This window comes from Typopeltis vanoorti, chromosome 25 (assembly GCF_054136105.1).
Source record: "Typopeltis vanoorti isolate ZY-2024b chromosome 25, IOZ_Tvanoo_1.0, whole genome shotgun sequence".
Lineage (NCBI taxonomy): Eukaryota > Metazoa > Arthropoda > Arachnida > Uropygi > Thelyphonidae > Typopeltis > Typopeltis vanoorti.
Window position 1 is genome coordinate 45,692,228 of NC_143573.1, and position 14,316 is coordinate 45,706,543.

At 34.2% G+C, this 14,316-nt stretch overlaps 1 protein-coding gene across 4 annotated transcripts in view; it reads left to right on the top strand.

The window, feature by feature from the left end:
* LOC150092705 (uncharacterized) overlaps positions 1-14,316 on the top strand; it is a 583,346-nt gene that overhangs the window by 168,486 nt on the left and 400,544 nt on the right. The window lies entirely within an intron of this gene.

The following is a 14,316-nucleotide window of genomic DNA, read 5'->3' on the forward strand; positions in this document are numbered from 1 at the left end:
TTAATTTGTGTCCCTCAGTTTTTATTTATTCATATGGAGTTTCCTCCCTTTTCTCCCCCGTCCCTATTGTGGCGAGTTGAGCCCCCCCCCCTCGTGGTGGGTTAAGTATTTATGGCTGTAGATCCGTGTGTGCTCACCGGGCCGGTTTGCGGGATGAAAAACCCCAGATAAACTGGGGAGAAAAATCCTGCTGTCCACGCCCAAGACCGGCTAACTTGACTATGGCTGACGAAGATCCTTAAGCTCCTTACGTCGGCGACGGGAATCGAACTCTGGACACTCCTTCCAGAGGCATATGGTTGCGAAGCGCAAAGCCACTAGGCTAACCGCACTCACTGTGTCCCTCAGTAATTCTTTGTAATTCAATTTGAAGATTTTCTAACCCACGCGTTTTTCTTCTCTTACTGAACAGTCGTCCGCCTTGCCCCTCCTCCCCCCAAACGACCATGAAATTCTAAGTCTTACCTCTCACTTATTAAATAACCTGTACTACTGATAACTGATAACATCTCATAATTCTATCGAAATATCTAGCCGTGTTTTTTTTTTTTTTATTTAAGACGATGAATAACGAGAAACTGACCATATAGAAATCATTATTTTTATTCCTGACTTATTCGTTTCATACAGTAATGAATAAAGAACAATAGTTGTGTAGAGAACGAACAAGAAATTCCACTGAAATTAAATTAAAGGATAACATGAATTCGGAACTTTAAGATCACTCTAAGTGGTTGAATTAGTTCTACGTGTAAACTCAAAAACATGAATAACAAATCCGTATCTCATGCTTGCATGGTTTTATGTTTTCGACAAATCACATAGGTAAATGAATCTAAATTAAAAAAGGCACTTTCTACCCAGAAGAATACGGTGAAGTTTCTTCTCCCTTAAATAATACTGCAAAATTGTTCTGTTTTTCGGCGAAATGTATAAAAAAATGGAATGTGCGAAAAAGAGAAAAGCAACAGTGTGAAAGAAAACGAAGGGAAAATGAATAAAAATTACTCATGTGTCAAACGTTTATTCCTTAAAACATTTATATTCTGAATTCAGAAAGTTTATTCTCTGCCGAAAGAACAACGTATAGCATAAAGTTGAACAGCAAATACATGATGATTAAGGATATCGTTTGTATTGTCGTTATTAGAATACAGTAAGTGATCGGATGATAATTTCAGGAAGATCGACGGTTCCCGATGGAAGATCACTAGGATCTCATAAACACAAAATTATACAAGCATCAGATACTGAAGTTGTAAGTGAAATGCTATTAATTCGGAAATGTTATTCATTTATTCAAATTACTATTAATGTTATCATCATTGTATTTCAATCACTATTATCGTTCATTCGAAGGATATGATTGGAACAGAATCGAAATTTCCTAAATTAGGCATACTCATTTTTTCTTTAAGGTATTTAGTGATACTATGTTACCAGGTGTGATTTCCAGTTATAATTCTAGATCTTCATCATTGTTCGTTATCATGGTCGATCTGAGTAGAGTCGACTGTTTGCAGAAAATAAAACAAAAAGTCGCATATGTAGAGGTGAGGAGTTAACTGTCTTGCTCCCAGAACATTTGAGAGACACTTGATCCATCCAGAACGGATTGAGATGTTAAACAAATAAAAATATTTATTATGAAATGAAATCATTATGTTTTAAATATATTAATACGATAACTCAAGTTTTATGTTGCTTGATAATAAGCAACGTAAAAAAAAAACACGTGTAATGTATCAAAAAGCAAAGTTTAAGTTCATTTTATAGCTTTTATGGTTTCATTCATTAACATAAACCAGAAATATTTTTATTATAACAGCCATGTTTTATACGTTAAGTATTGTTGAATATTATGCAATTCTGCTGTATCATAAATGCTGCAATGCTGACCAATTTGGTCCACAGACTTAGATGTAGAACGTCTTCATGATTCTTGAACTTTTGTTTTGGGAAAGATACCCCTAATTGTGTTTATTATTATCCAGTTTCGACTGAAACATCGTAAACATATTAATGTTAACAGTAGGGAAAAAATGTGCAGACGATTTCGATGGTTAGAATTAGAGGGCGCTACCTACCTTCAGGCGTTTTAAATGGCTCTAAAGAGTTAACCAAAATAGTGGTGTAAAATGCAAATGTCTGGTGACGTGAGTGGGTACAGAAATAGACACTGTTGCCGTTTATTGGTCGTTGTAGCAGACTTACTAATGGATCGAGAGACGCAGCTCTATATAGGGACAATATTAAATAGCACATGGGCCTAAAGAAAAATAGTCGGGCATATATTAGCTAGCAAAAAAGCATAATGATAGAACAACAGTGGAGCTGGTTCATTATCTGGGGGTTACCGCCATATATAGTTGGTATTACAAGGTTGAGGAAGTCGGAGAGCCATTCTCTGCTTGCATCCTTCCTGCTGACGAGAGAGTAGCTCTTGCATATCCCCGGAATTCGATATGAAAAATTGCACGGTGTGGTTCCTCTAGAGGTCTTTGATATAAATATTTAGGGTTCATTTCGGTTGAAACACAGGACATGGCAAGGAAGGAGTCGAAGGTATGATTCCGACTCGGGCAATCTGCCAGTCGTTCTAAATTTACAGCTCACGGATCCTTCCGCAGTATTCGTGTCAGTTTTTTTTTTTTCATCATCCTTCTGTGTGTGTATGTGTGTGTGTGTGAAAAGAGAGAGAAGGAAAGATGCTATACAAATTATCCGTTTACACATATGTGACAATGTTTCGCGCAAGACTCACAAATTACCGATATCATTCTCATGTTATCCCCATAATAGGAGTTACAGGAGACTGCTTCCAACGCACACATAAAAATGACTATTAAAGTATATTTACTTAATTATTGCAAAGGTGATAAAACAGAATGCTGATTTTTTAATGTTTTCTTAAAAAACTATACATATAAATAATTTTTAAAGAAAAACTTATCCGTGATTAGAAAAGCATATTTCATTAAAATCTCTGATTGCAGTTTTTTTCATTATTGCTGTCATTATTTTTGCAAAATAAGTTTCGAAAACTGAAAACTTAGGTAATTAAATTTTTGTTCTCTAATAAGCGAATTATAGAAAATGTAGGGGATCTCTTCCTTTTTATTGACATTTATTATTTCTCTGGCTTGTTAATTACATATTTCTGTTTTTTAAAAAAAAAATTGGATTTGTCATAAAAATGCAAATACTTTTCTGGTCTTTTATATGGAAATTTTAATATGCCACTGGTTAATTCAGACATTCACCTCGTCTGTGCGAAACATAATGTTCAGTTTTGCTAATATCGTCGTCTATCTCGTTAATTATAACGAGACAGGCAATATTAGCGACAATAGACAATATAGTCTCTTAGAGAAAGAGAAGATGGGATTTGGCCTTACAAGAATAATATTTTGAAATTTTATGAGATGACAATAGGAAGAGAGAATACTTCAGCTAAATACTGTTGTCTCTTGATTCAAACATCCAAAGTAAATTTCAAATGAATTCAGAGTCTTTTAATACGTCTTTTTATCTGTTACTTCGATGGCTTCGATGGCAATCTGCTAGATCTCCTTTCACTTTTTTTAATTCCTTATTCCTTTTAAAGTTCACCAGGACATGATGAAATATAGATGAGTAGTTCTAATTTCTGTTGTTGTTGTTGTTATTGTTGTGGGGGATGGGGGGGGGTTCTCTATAAACACAACAATTGCATTTTTAATTATTGACTTTGAATTCATATTAACACTCATTCTTCGTCAACAAATCTGTGAATAAAAAGTTAAATATCTTTCCCGATAACAAATCGGTATTTTAGGATTTGGTTACACACGAACTGTACCTTTTTCATACCATTAGACAAACAGGTAAATTATAATATTCCAAATGTTAGGTTTAGTGCTTATTTTTCAATCATTGATTAGGAGGAAGGCACCAAATTAGTAACATATTGATTATATGAGTGGCGCAAAAACAGCACTAATTTATGTGTGAGTTCAAAACAGTAACGTCTTTATCTGTGATCTCTCATTTAATCATAAAAATCGAGATTTTATATGAATGTTGCAGCTAAATTTATTGATTTTTTGTAGATTCCACCCCCCACACACACACACGCGCGCGCACACACACACATACACACACCTCCTTATTTGTTTTGTTTATGTCTAGAATTTTTATATTTAGGAGTAATTCACTTGAAATTTCCGAAAAAGGTGGGATAAGCATGGATGTGTTGGTATATGGGATTCTTTTCTTAATGCCTGGAAAATATTTTCTCGGTTAGTGAATTTTTCTTTTTTTCTTTACTATGTCCATAGATATTTGTGAAGAAAGTGTACATCAAGGATTTATAGTTTCAGAAATGCGCAATTATTTTAATGAAAAATGATTTCCATCTAAATTCATTCAGCAGCTTAAACGTGATACATAAAAATGTAAATTTTCCTTATAGAGGATCTTGTTAGATCCGGTGCGCTCGCGCTAATATCATAATAATGCATTTTTCGTTGTGATGTGTTGACTTTGAGCGAACTGTATCATTCACAGCATCCTAAACATCTGACATAATACCAGCTTACGATAGGAATAAAATTTCACACACTTATACCGTAATGGCTAAAATCTATACCGCTATTGCAACCCTTATCTATGTACTCTTCGTTTAAAGTATCACTAAGATAAAAGTACTAAAGGGATTACACAGATAATAATTTAGTTTGAAGGATAATGAATAGTCTTTTGTATGGTTTTCGTTCGGATATTTTGCAATAACATACTTGAGGATATACACAACTTCTCTCTCAATAAATTCTCAAGTCCGTTTTTCAGTTACGTATATTCTGAAAAGCCTTAGTTTTTGGAGTCGCGTCGTTCTATTAACTGCACTGCGGAAATTTGTTTCATTCAATTTCAGATATGATTGGATAGTACATGAGAAGTGAATCCAATGGTTGTTTTTTATTTATTTATATATTTTTCAGTTCGATCATCCATGTAGTAATGGGAGGACAACGCAGCAAGTTGAACTACCGAGAATTAGAAAGCTTATACACTTCTCAGGAAGAAACGCAACAAATACCAATCGGTTCTTGTATTTCGTGCTATCTAGCTAATTGCACGAAATACATCAATCTGTTGATCAACAAGTAAAGTTTATGCGAAATATCCCTTTTTTACCGTCCTCAAATAAACGCACCAATGGTGTTTAGTCAATTATGGTTATTTTCCATCTTGGCAGCCTTTACTTTACTTTACGCAACCTACGCAGTCGAGATAGGAAATATCTTACAAGTTGTGATTTAACATTTAAACTTTTTACTGCATCACCAACCCGTTCAATATATCGTTATAAACCGTATGAACAGAGAAATAAGTTGTCTATGACTTACAGTAACTGTTATTTTCCACTTTCTCTATTCATTTATGTCATACTTGATATTGCGATGTTTGCCATCCCCAGTACGTGATGGCAAACATCGTATGTTATGACTGTCATCCAGCACCATCCGGCATAACAGCCTAGTTGTCACGACTTCGATTAGAGCAATTACAAGATATTATCGTCACATGATAGACATCATGTATGTTTCGATGATCACTCCAACACGTGCGAAGTATGGATTCCCAGTTAAAACTCGCGTCAATGTCTTTACTTGATGAAATCAGTTGGATTATCTGTAAGATATATACGCTTTCATTTAATGAAAATTATGATAATATAAATAATAATACGAAATTAACTTAATTATTTTTAGTTAAATTCAGAGAGAATTTGTATCTTTTTAGTTAGTTTATTCAACTATTAAAAGCATTTATTATTATGATCTCATCAAGATGGGGGGGGGGGGGGAATGGCGAGAGGGCCTAAGCTTTGACCATATTGGAAAAGTAATATCATAGTGATATTATATCACTATGATAAGGTGATAAGGGAGAGCCGCTAGTATGCTCACATTACTTTAGAGTGTTTTATTATGTTTTCATCTAGAATAACACAAAAATATATGGGACAAAATACAGACCTATATATAACAATTTGTTTTTATGCAAATGATTCGCGTTCCCTTTTAATGCTCTTTAAGCGATTCTGCTCAGCATCCTTTTAACTGCATCTTGCGGTCATTTGATAATTTCAAGTGCTAGCATAATTATATGGAGATAGACGCAATTCAAAAGGAAGGAAATAATTGTGCCAAAAAAAAAAAAAAAGAAAACCATCATGTAAAGCTTTAAAGAAACGATCCCTTCTTTTTGGTAAATTTTTCATATGTTCACAAGGAACCTGTCTATTTCTCTTTTCTCTTTACTATATAAATGTAAAGACCTGACTGCTATTCTGTTTCAATAATTCATTTCTAAGTATATGTCGCCGGTTAAATATGAAAATATTTGAAACAACGATAGCAGCGTTTCCGAAAAGATACAATACATGAACATCCTGAATGGAATATATCAACAAGAAGTTTCCTTATCTAATAAACTGCTGTCTCATCAATCACTATATTTGATTTTTTGAGTCAATATACCATCCATCCATCATTACGTGCTCTCCATACCAACGCGCTGTGAACTATTGAAATCTGGATTCACCGAAAGATAAAAATTAAGAAATTCTATATTTAGCGTTTTAAAATTCGCGAAATTTCTATTTTTTTAAAATCATTTTTTATGATTTCTACCTCTATGGCATGTGTTCCTTCTTTGACATCTTATTTTCGCCATTTACCAAAAGTGGCATTTATCAGTAGTGGCTATTCATTCTTAATTTCTTCCTTCTTCCTCCATAGGTTAGCCCTACGTAAAGCCTCACTTTCTCTCTGTCTCTGAGAGAGAGAGAAAGAGGGTGGGGAGGCTGTCCCGGATGGATATATCGTTCTCTCAATAGTCCGCACGATGCTCCATTAGCTTTTATGTGTGTGTGTGTGTGTGTGTGTGTGTGTGTGTGCGTGCGTGCGTGTGCGTGCGTGCGTGCGTGTGTGTGTGTGTGTGTGTGTGTGCGCGCCACTGTAAACTATGGAGGTGTCGGGCGAACGGAACTTCGTTAGAGGAAAATTAAATAGAGATTTGGACAATTTATTTGAAAGGCCAATCAAAGTTATAAACGAATACGATTGTAAGTAATAGACATTGAAGGCTGTGATATTTTTGGTATTTTATGATTATTTTCCTGGTATCGTTTTTGCCGTTTTTCGAAGTGTGTTCATATGATTCACACATACACTAATGTATGGATTCATAAATAATACTTCATGTTATTTATAGGTCCGCGACGTGCACAATTTTGCTTTCGTAATCATAGTTTTAAATAAGATGGTTAGTCTTATCACTAAATATCTAGCGGTGTATTTAAATTGTCTATGTTCGCTTAGCCGGTTTTCTTCATTACGGGATGAAAAACGAGCCGGAAGAAAATCCCACCTCTTCCGTTTAAGACCGCTAACTTAACTTCAGTTGAAAAGTCCCATAAAAGTTCTTGGCGTTCTAGACGGGATTGTTACTTAGGTTTTTCGACCAAATCGCTTCATCGAAACTGACTGAGCTAAACACACACACACACACACATTTTAACAATAGATGAAAATGACGATCCAAGAAGACTTGTCACAAGTTTTTTTTTTTTTTTTTTTGTAATAGTGATCACTAACATTATCGCGTGCAGGTTGCGTCATTGGCGTTCTATAATCATTTCTTAATTTTAAAACTATAACATGAAAATCTTCTCAGACTGCTAATGAGATAATGTCATAGATTCATTTTGTAATACTTCATCAGTTGTTCAGTATTCATTATCCGTAGGTTATTTACTTCATATGGTGATTTAATCACTTTTTAATAGGATTAAAAATTACATGTATTTCTAAAGTACACTCAAGTACAGCGACTGGTATGCTGCTTCTTTTTTTTTTAATTCTTTTACACGTTATATTTAAGAATACTGCATTATAAATTAAGATACCAAGAAATTATATAGAGTGTTTCAAACAGAATGACGGACTCAGTCTTGCTAAATTCGAGAACACAAAACCCCTTCTGTTGACTAGGTGCCATCTAACTAAGCGTAGCGGCTATTTGGGCGCTAGTAGTGGCATCTAGCGATCGTATTCATTTGTGGTTCGTGGTTGCAGAGATATACAATTTTCAAATCGGGATATTCTTTTTGAAACACCCTGTATACTTGCTTTAATCCATTATCCAAGTGAAAGCAAACTAAGTTTGCGCCTGAAGTATCTTTCAGGACTGGGACAACTCGTGGCAAAGGTGGTATAAGTTCTCATCACTTGCTTCAGTATCCCATAATGCAAAGCACAGACATGTATAATGCTATGCATTAAGGGAAGGGTCACTACCCAGACCGGTTTCGACCTTTATTGAGGTCTCATCAGTGGGAGCCAGACCCAGAAGTGGTGAAACCGAGGTAGATCCATTATCCAAGTATATAATTTCTTGGTATCTTTAATTTATAATATAACCAAGTGAAAAACTTTCAACAATACTGCATTATGTTATTCGGTAATGTAATTTATTGTAAAATACGTATTATTAATATTTATGATATACATTAAACGTTTTTCTTTTATGTAGTGTTTTTCTTTAATGTTTCTCGCGTATAAAGTACTCTCTCTCTCTCTCTCTCTCTCTCTCTCTCTCTCCCTAGAAAGAAAGAGAATGCTTTATAAGCGAGAAATTGTGGTATTCCTTATTACCCGAAGTCCCTTGATTATAAAATCCTATACTAACAATATACTATTACACGTCGTAGTTTATATTGTTTGAACGAATGCTTTAAGCAACGAATTGTTGCTTTAAACGCGGAACACAGTGAATCTTTACGATGACGGTGAGTTATTTAAATACTGAAAAATTATTCTCGATAATTTGTGTCAAAAGTTGCATCTTTGTTTACATTCCACGTCTATTCAATCCCTCCTTTATATTATGCGATGTTTTCTTCTTAACACAAATTCAGGGCCTATTTTATGATAATTTTGTCTTAGTTCTCGCATTGTCATGTGGATTATGTAATTTCCACTCATTAAATTCCTGTTTAATGCTGTATTATTCATTTCTATTTGTCTGTTGGCTTGTCTTTAACCATAAATCATCAAGATATTTAGACACACATTTCTTTATATAACTTTCTAGGATTTTCATTTTTTTTTTCCAAACATTCTTATATTTTAATTTTTGTCTTGACTATAATTCCGAGGAAGTCTCAGAATTCAAAAAATAATATAATAACATGAAATAAATAATAAAAATAATTTAAAAAAGATGTTAAGGTAAGGTAAGATGTCTTCAAATATCACACGCTTCACTTTTCTCTGGCATATATGTTATTAATTCTCCTTAGGTACAGTGCTTTGTCGCATACAAATGTGCTCACTGTGCTGTTTATTTTCCACCTCAAGGTATTGACGCTTCTCTTTGGCTAGAAAGACATGGATTCGAACTGTTTTAAGACGCGAAGAATTTTTATAAGGGCTTTTCAGTTGAAGATGTTAATCTATCTCAATGGAAGATGGCAAATTTTCCATCCAGAAACGCGGTTTTTTTAGTCCGCAAAACAACAGAAAACTGGCCGTGCGCGCAGGTTTCAGACATAATACATAACCTTTGTTACTTCGGCCGTGGATCCAATATGTTCTCTACCTCTTCCTCTTCTTTGCGAATTAGTATTTTAAATTGAAATACATTTCAGTATTTGGAACTGCAAATAATAGGTTTTGCAAGTATTGTAATGACGGAAGCGTAAAAAATAAATAAACAAATAAAAGAAAAGAAAAGAAAAACTCGAAATGTAACTTGGAACTTCTCCATCAGAATAAAAGTAACACCAGAAGCAGTTCAGTACTATATTCAGGAGAAAATTATAATTCCGAGAGTCAGATTTCAGATACCGTAAGATACCATGCGGTTTAAGATTCCGTCTTATGAAGAGTGGTCAATTGGTCCGCCATTCACATCAAGCAAAACGGCGTAAGACTAAAGACATTCCGCCATCTAGCTTGAAATTATATAATAAAGAAAGAAAATGAACAGAAATGCATAAAGAACACCGTAATAAATAATCATGACTAAGACCAGCATGAAAAGTGTTAAGATAGGAAGCAAGACGAGATTATCCTAATCCTAATCCAGAAAGGGACCCTCCATTACAAAAGCCAACTTATTATTTCGTATATATAGTTACAGAAAAAAAATCTGTAATTGAAATTTAATTTTAAAATCTTTCATTCAAGTTATATAATATGTGCTAGTTTTGAGCCAGTTTTAAACAAATTGATTATTCTAAAAGTAATTTAAATTATAAAATTTAAATTAAACTTATTAAATTTCTTTTGATTTACAGTATTGTTGTTATCGATTATGATTAATTACGATATCCAGTTTATATCTCGAGTTAGTCATGATGCCAGATAGTAATTTTTTCTGTTTATAACTGTTTATAAATGATCATGTTCTTAAGATTGCTTGTCGGTTTGTGCTAGAAATCTGGACATAACTGTAAATGGCCCCACCATTTACATCGGAGATCGATTAATTAATAAAATATTTTTCAAATATTTTTCTGACTAACCTTCTGACAAGAAGTTAGTCTAACTGCTGACAAGAAGTTAGTCTAAAATAATCCGGATCTTTTTAAATCTTGAAAAAATAATAAAATCACTCTTTAGATTTTTTTTTCTCGTGCTGTTTTGAAATGCTTAAAACTAGAGTTTTCAAAAATACTGCTGTTTCGGTATTGAATTCGAGGGGTCCATCAGTCCTCTTATGCGGAACTTGATAATTCGGTATGTTGTCGTAGTTAGAGCAACTGTTGTCTCTCAAGTGGTATCGGACTTCATCTCAAGAGACTCCTAAAACGACACCTTCACTTTACTGTCTGATCTTTCCCTTTTTGAAAGTGAAGTTTTGAATCCTCATCTGCCTGTCCATTCCGAAAGTGGGTCTTTCCACTGTTTTGTTTCAGAGACTGTCTGTCAGATTTAAACGAGGAGTTTTAGCAAGCTGACAATTGCGAGTTTCATGTCATGTTTACGTAGCGTTTTTATTTTCACGTTATATCGACTGTCGGAACACGTGCTCGAAAATAGCACTGTTTTCTTTCCGTCTTGGCGACTGCAACAGCTGACAGCTGAAATCCTCTCGAATTATAAATCATGGAACATTTCCCACCAACCTCAAAAATGGCTTCAAGACTGTCAACATCCGCATGTATTTTTATAAATACGGCTGCCAGCCACCTTCCATGGATATGTACGTAGGTCTATAAGTAGTACACTACTATAATCTGTGGAAGGGAGCGGAAAGATAGATATGGAAGATGTTGTTTCATGAGCTGTCTGCAGTCGAATTTACAATATCCAACTGGTCTTCGCTGTTATCATGAGTAGACTATTATTATAATAGCGGAGTTTTGATGGTTCGCTATAATATTCCTACCTCATTTAATACAGTCCGTCTCAAGTTATTGTGATTAATGTTATACTTGAATAAAAAAGTTAAGGCGTACTTCTCTCATGAGCATCCGCTAACAATTCGAACTCGAAGAGTTTTGCTAAGGAAGACGCTTCATATGTGACATTGAATACAGGAGATAGGCTTTTATACTTGGGGGGGGGGTTAGTCGTTGGCTTTTTGAAGTAATGGCTGGAGCATCTAAGGCTGTTTATTGCGTATGTTCTTTTGACCGGTTTGTCTGTTTTGCGGGATGAAAACCCGATTTAAGGGAGGAAAAAACCTAGCACCTCTATAGGATGTCGGCTAGCTCACCTACAACTGAAAAACTCTAATAGCGGTTCTTTGCGTCGGATTCGATTCTAACCCTAATCTTTTCAACCAAAGGGCATCGTCGATACCGACTGAGCTATTCAGTCGGTATCGACGATGAGTTAGCCGGTTTCGTTTGGAAGTTGAAGGATTTTTCTCTCAGAATCTCGGAGTTTTCATCTCTCAAAATATACAAACCAACCAGAAGGAAAGAGACGCAATTTACAAGCATAATACACCGGTCTAATAGTAACCTTAGTTGCTTTGGCCGTAACTTCAAAGCAGCAAGTTATTTTTTCAACAAACAATCACTTTTTTAAGTGATTGTTTCCTGAAGCATGGAGAATCTCGCTGCATGGTTATGTATCAAACTATTCGTATAACTAGTCTTAATTTACAAAAGATATAACCTACTACTTTAATATAACAAGCAACATTATACTATATTCTTTAAGGTATTCGAACATACACGTGTCGTATAAAATTGATTTTAATAAGGAAATCAATGTCTACAGTTTACTCGAAACTCATTTTTGAAATTTTGTTAATTAAGTTATAAACAAGACCGTGTTGTTGCGATATTTTGGTCATTAGTGTGTATCAGTAGTAAGATCTGCATCGCCAACAGTGATGCGCATATCACTATTAATAATAGATATGAATAACATATTACTGATAGGCGAATTCATAGCACTGGAAGAATGTGACTTATCTGGCTGAGAGTATATTTCTATACAAATGTACTAATTGAAAACCACTCATTCTATTTGGTTTCGATAAAGGACGCACTCATTGCACTCATTTTTCGATAAAAATGAGTGCAATGAGTTCAATGAGTTGATTGAAAATATTTCGTAGATAAAACATTGAACCAGATGCATATGTTTATTTTGGATTTAAGATGTCATTTGACTGATTTTTACCCGTTTCACTCGGACACTGCCTCTCTTTCTCCTTGTTCTTATCTATAGCTTACTCAAAACTTGGAATATTTTTTAAATGAAATTATAAACAAGACCAACTATTCGACTCTTTTTGTTTCTAACTACATTCGAAATATGAGAGGTTTACATTAATTTACAAAAATGAACTTTTTAGGTGAAAAATTCCTTGTTAAACATGGACAGTGACATAGTGCATTTTATAAATGCTACGAACATTCTTGAGAACACAAGATTTTATCATTCCTTATTTTTGTGGCCTCAGTTCCAAATTTTACTAGTCTGTTCTGATGACTATTATATTGTACCCACATCTTTTGCTGTTTTTGAATATATTTGCTTATTTATATGATTGTTCAAAGCTATTGCAATCAAATTTAGCAGTATCACTGATGATTTATACTTTACAACATTCCACTGATGATTTATGCTTTCCAACATTCCATTCTTTTTTTTATTCTTCTTCATATACTGTTTACATCCAATGTGTAGGTAGTTTGATTAATCTTGAAGTGGAGTTACTTATAGTTCAGTTTAAAATTTAAATCTTTAACCAAAATAAGAAGGTCGCAAATAATAATAGCGAACTGTAGAAAATAGAATGAAAAAAAGAAAATAAGAAAGATTCCACATAAAGACAGGAAATGAAAGAATAAAAGTTCAAAATTGTATAAGTGTGAAAAAGGAAGCGCCATATAAAACTGGAAAATAATGGCGAAAACAGAAAGAAAGAAACGACAAAACGCGCGTGTTAACGATGGACACAGCAAAGGGAGAGAATATATTACAATAATTAAAACATTGGTTACCAATTTAAATGCATATGGTATTACAATAAGCGTAAAATCAAGAGAGAGAGCGAATGAATTTCAGCTGTTAGTTCGTTAAATAAAACATATGGTAGGGATTAATTTTGCAATGACAATGATTACATCAGACAAAGCTGTAATAACGGAGGCTGCAACTCTTGGAGTTGCAGCCGTCATGACCCAGTGGTGAAAGCCAAACCAATTGATCCTATATCAGCATGTTATCGAGAAAGACAACTGTTCACTGTTGGTTTACTATTCATGAACCCTGTACATACCGTGTTCATTATTTTCTAAAACATACAAAACAGGTGGTGTTTTACGGAAATACATATTAGTGTTGTTTGTTAACTAGGATGCCCATGGATAAATTTCAGAGGATGTAAACAGTGGTGTAACTTTTATCCAGACACCTGCTTTAAACACGCTACACTTACATATACAGTAAGTAGAATCTGACAATGTTATTGTACATGGACTGCAGATGCCACATACAGAGGGGGTGGATAGATTGTGTTAGGGAAGTTTCACACTTTTTTTGAAAGCCTTCGAGATGGTTTCCAATTGGAAAATTTCCGTTGAATTACAAAGAGCATTGCATGATTGATAATATTTTCAGTATACCATAGAAAGACCTACCTAGTAGGTGTTTAATTGGATCAGTGTGCAAAATTTCAACAAGGAAACTTATCTAAACGAAACTCATTTAAAAAACATCCGTTTAGCGTGATCCAAGTAAGTATTTATAACAGCATGTCTACATTAATATATAACTGTTTTCATATAATCTTATC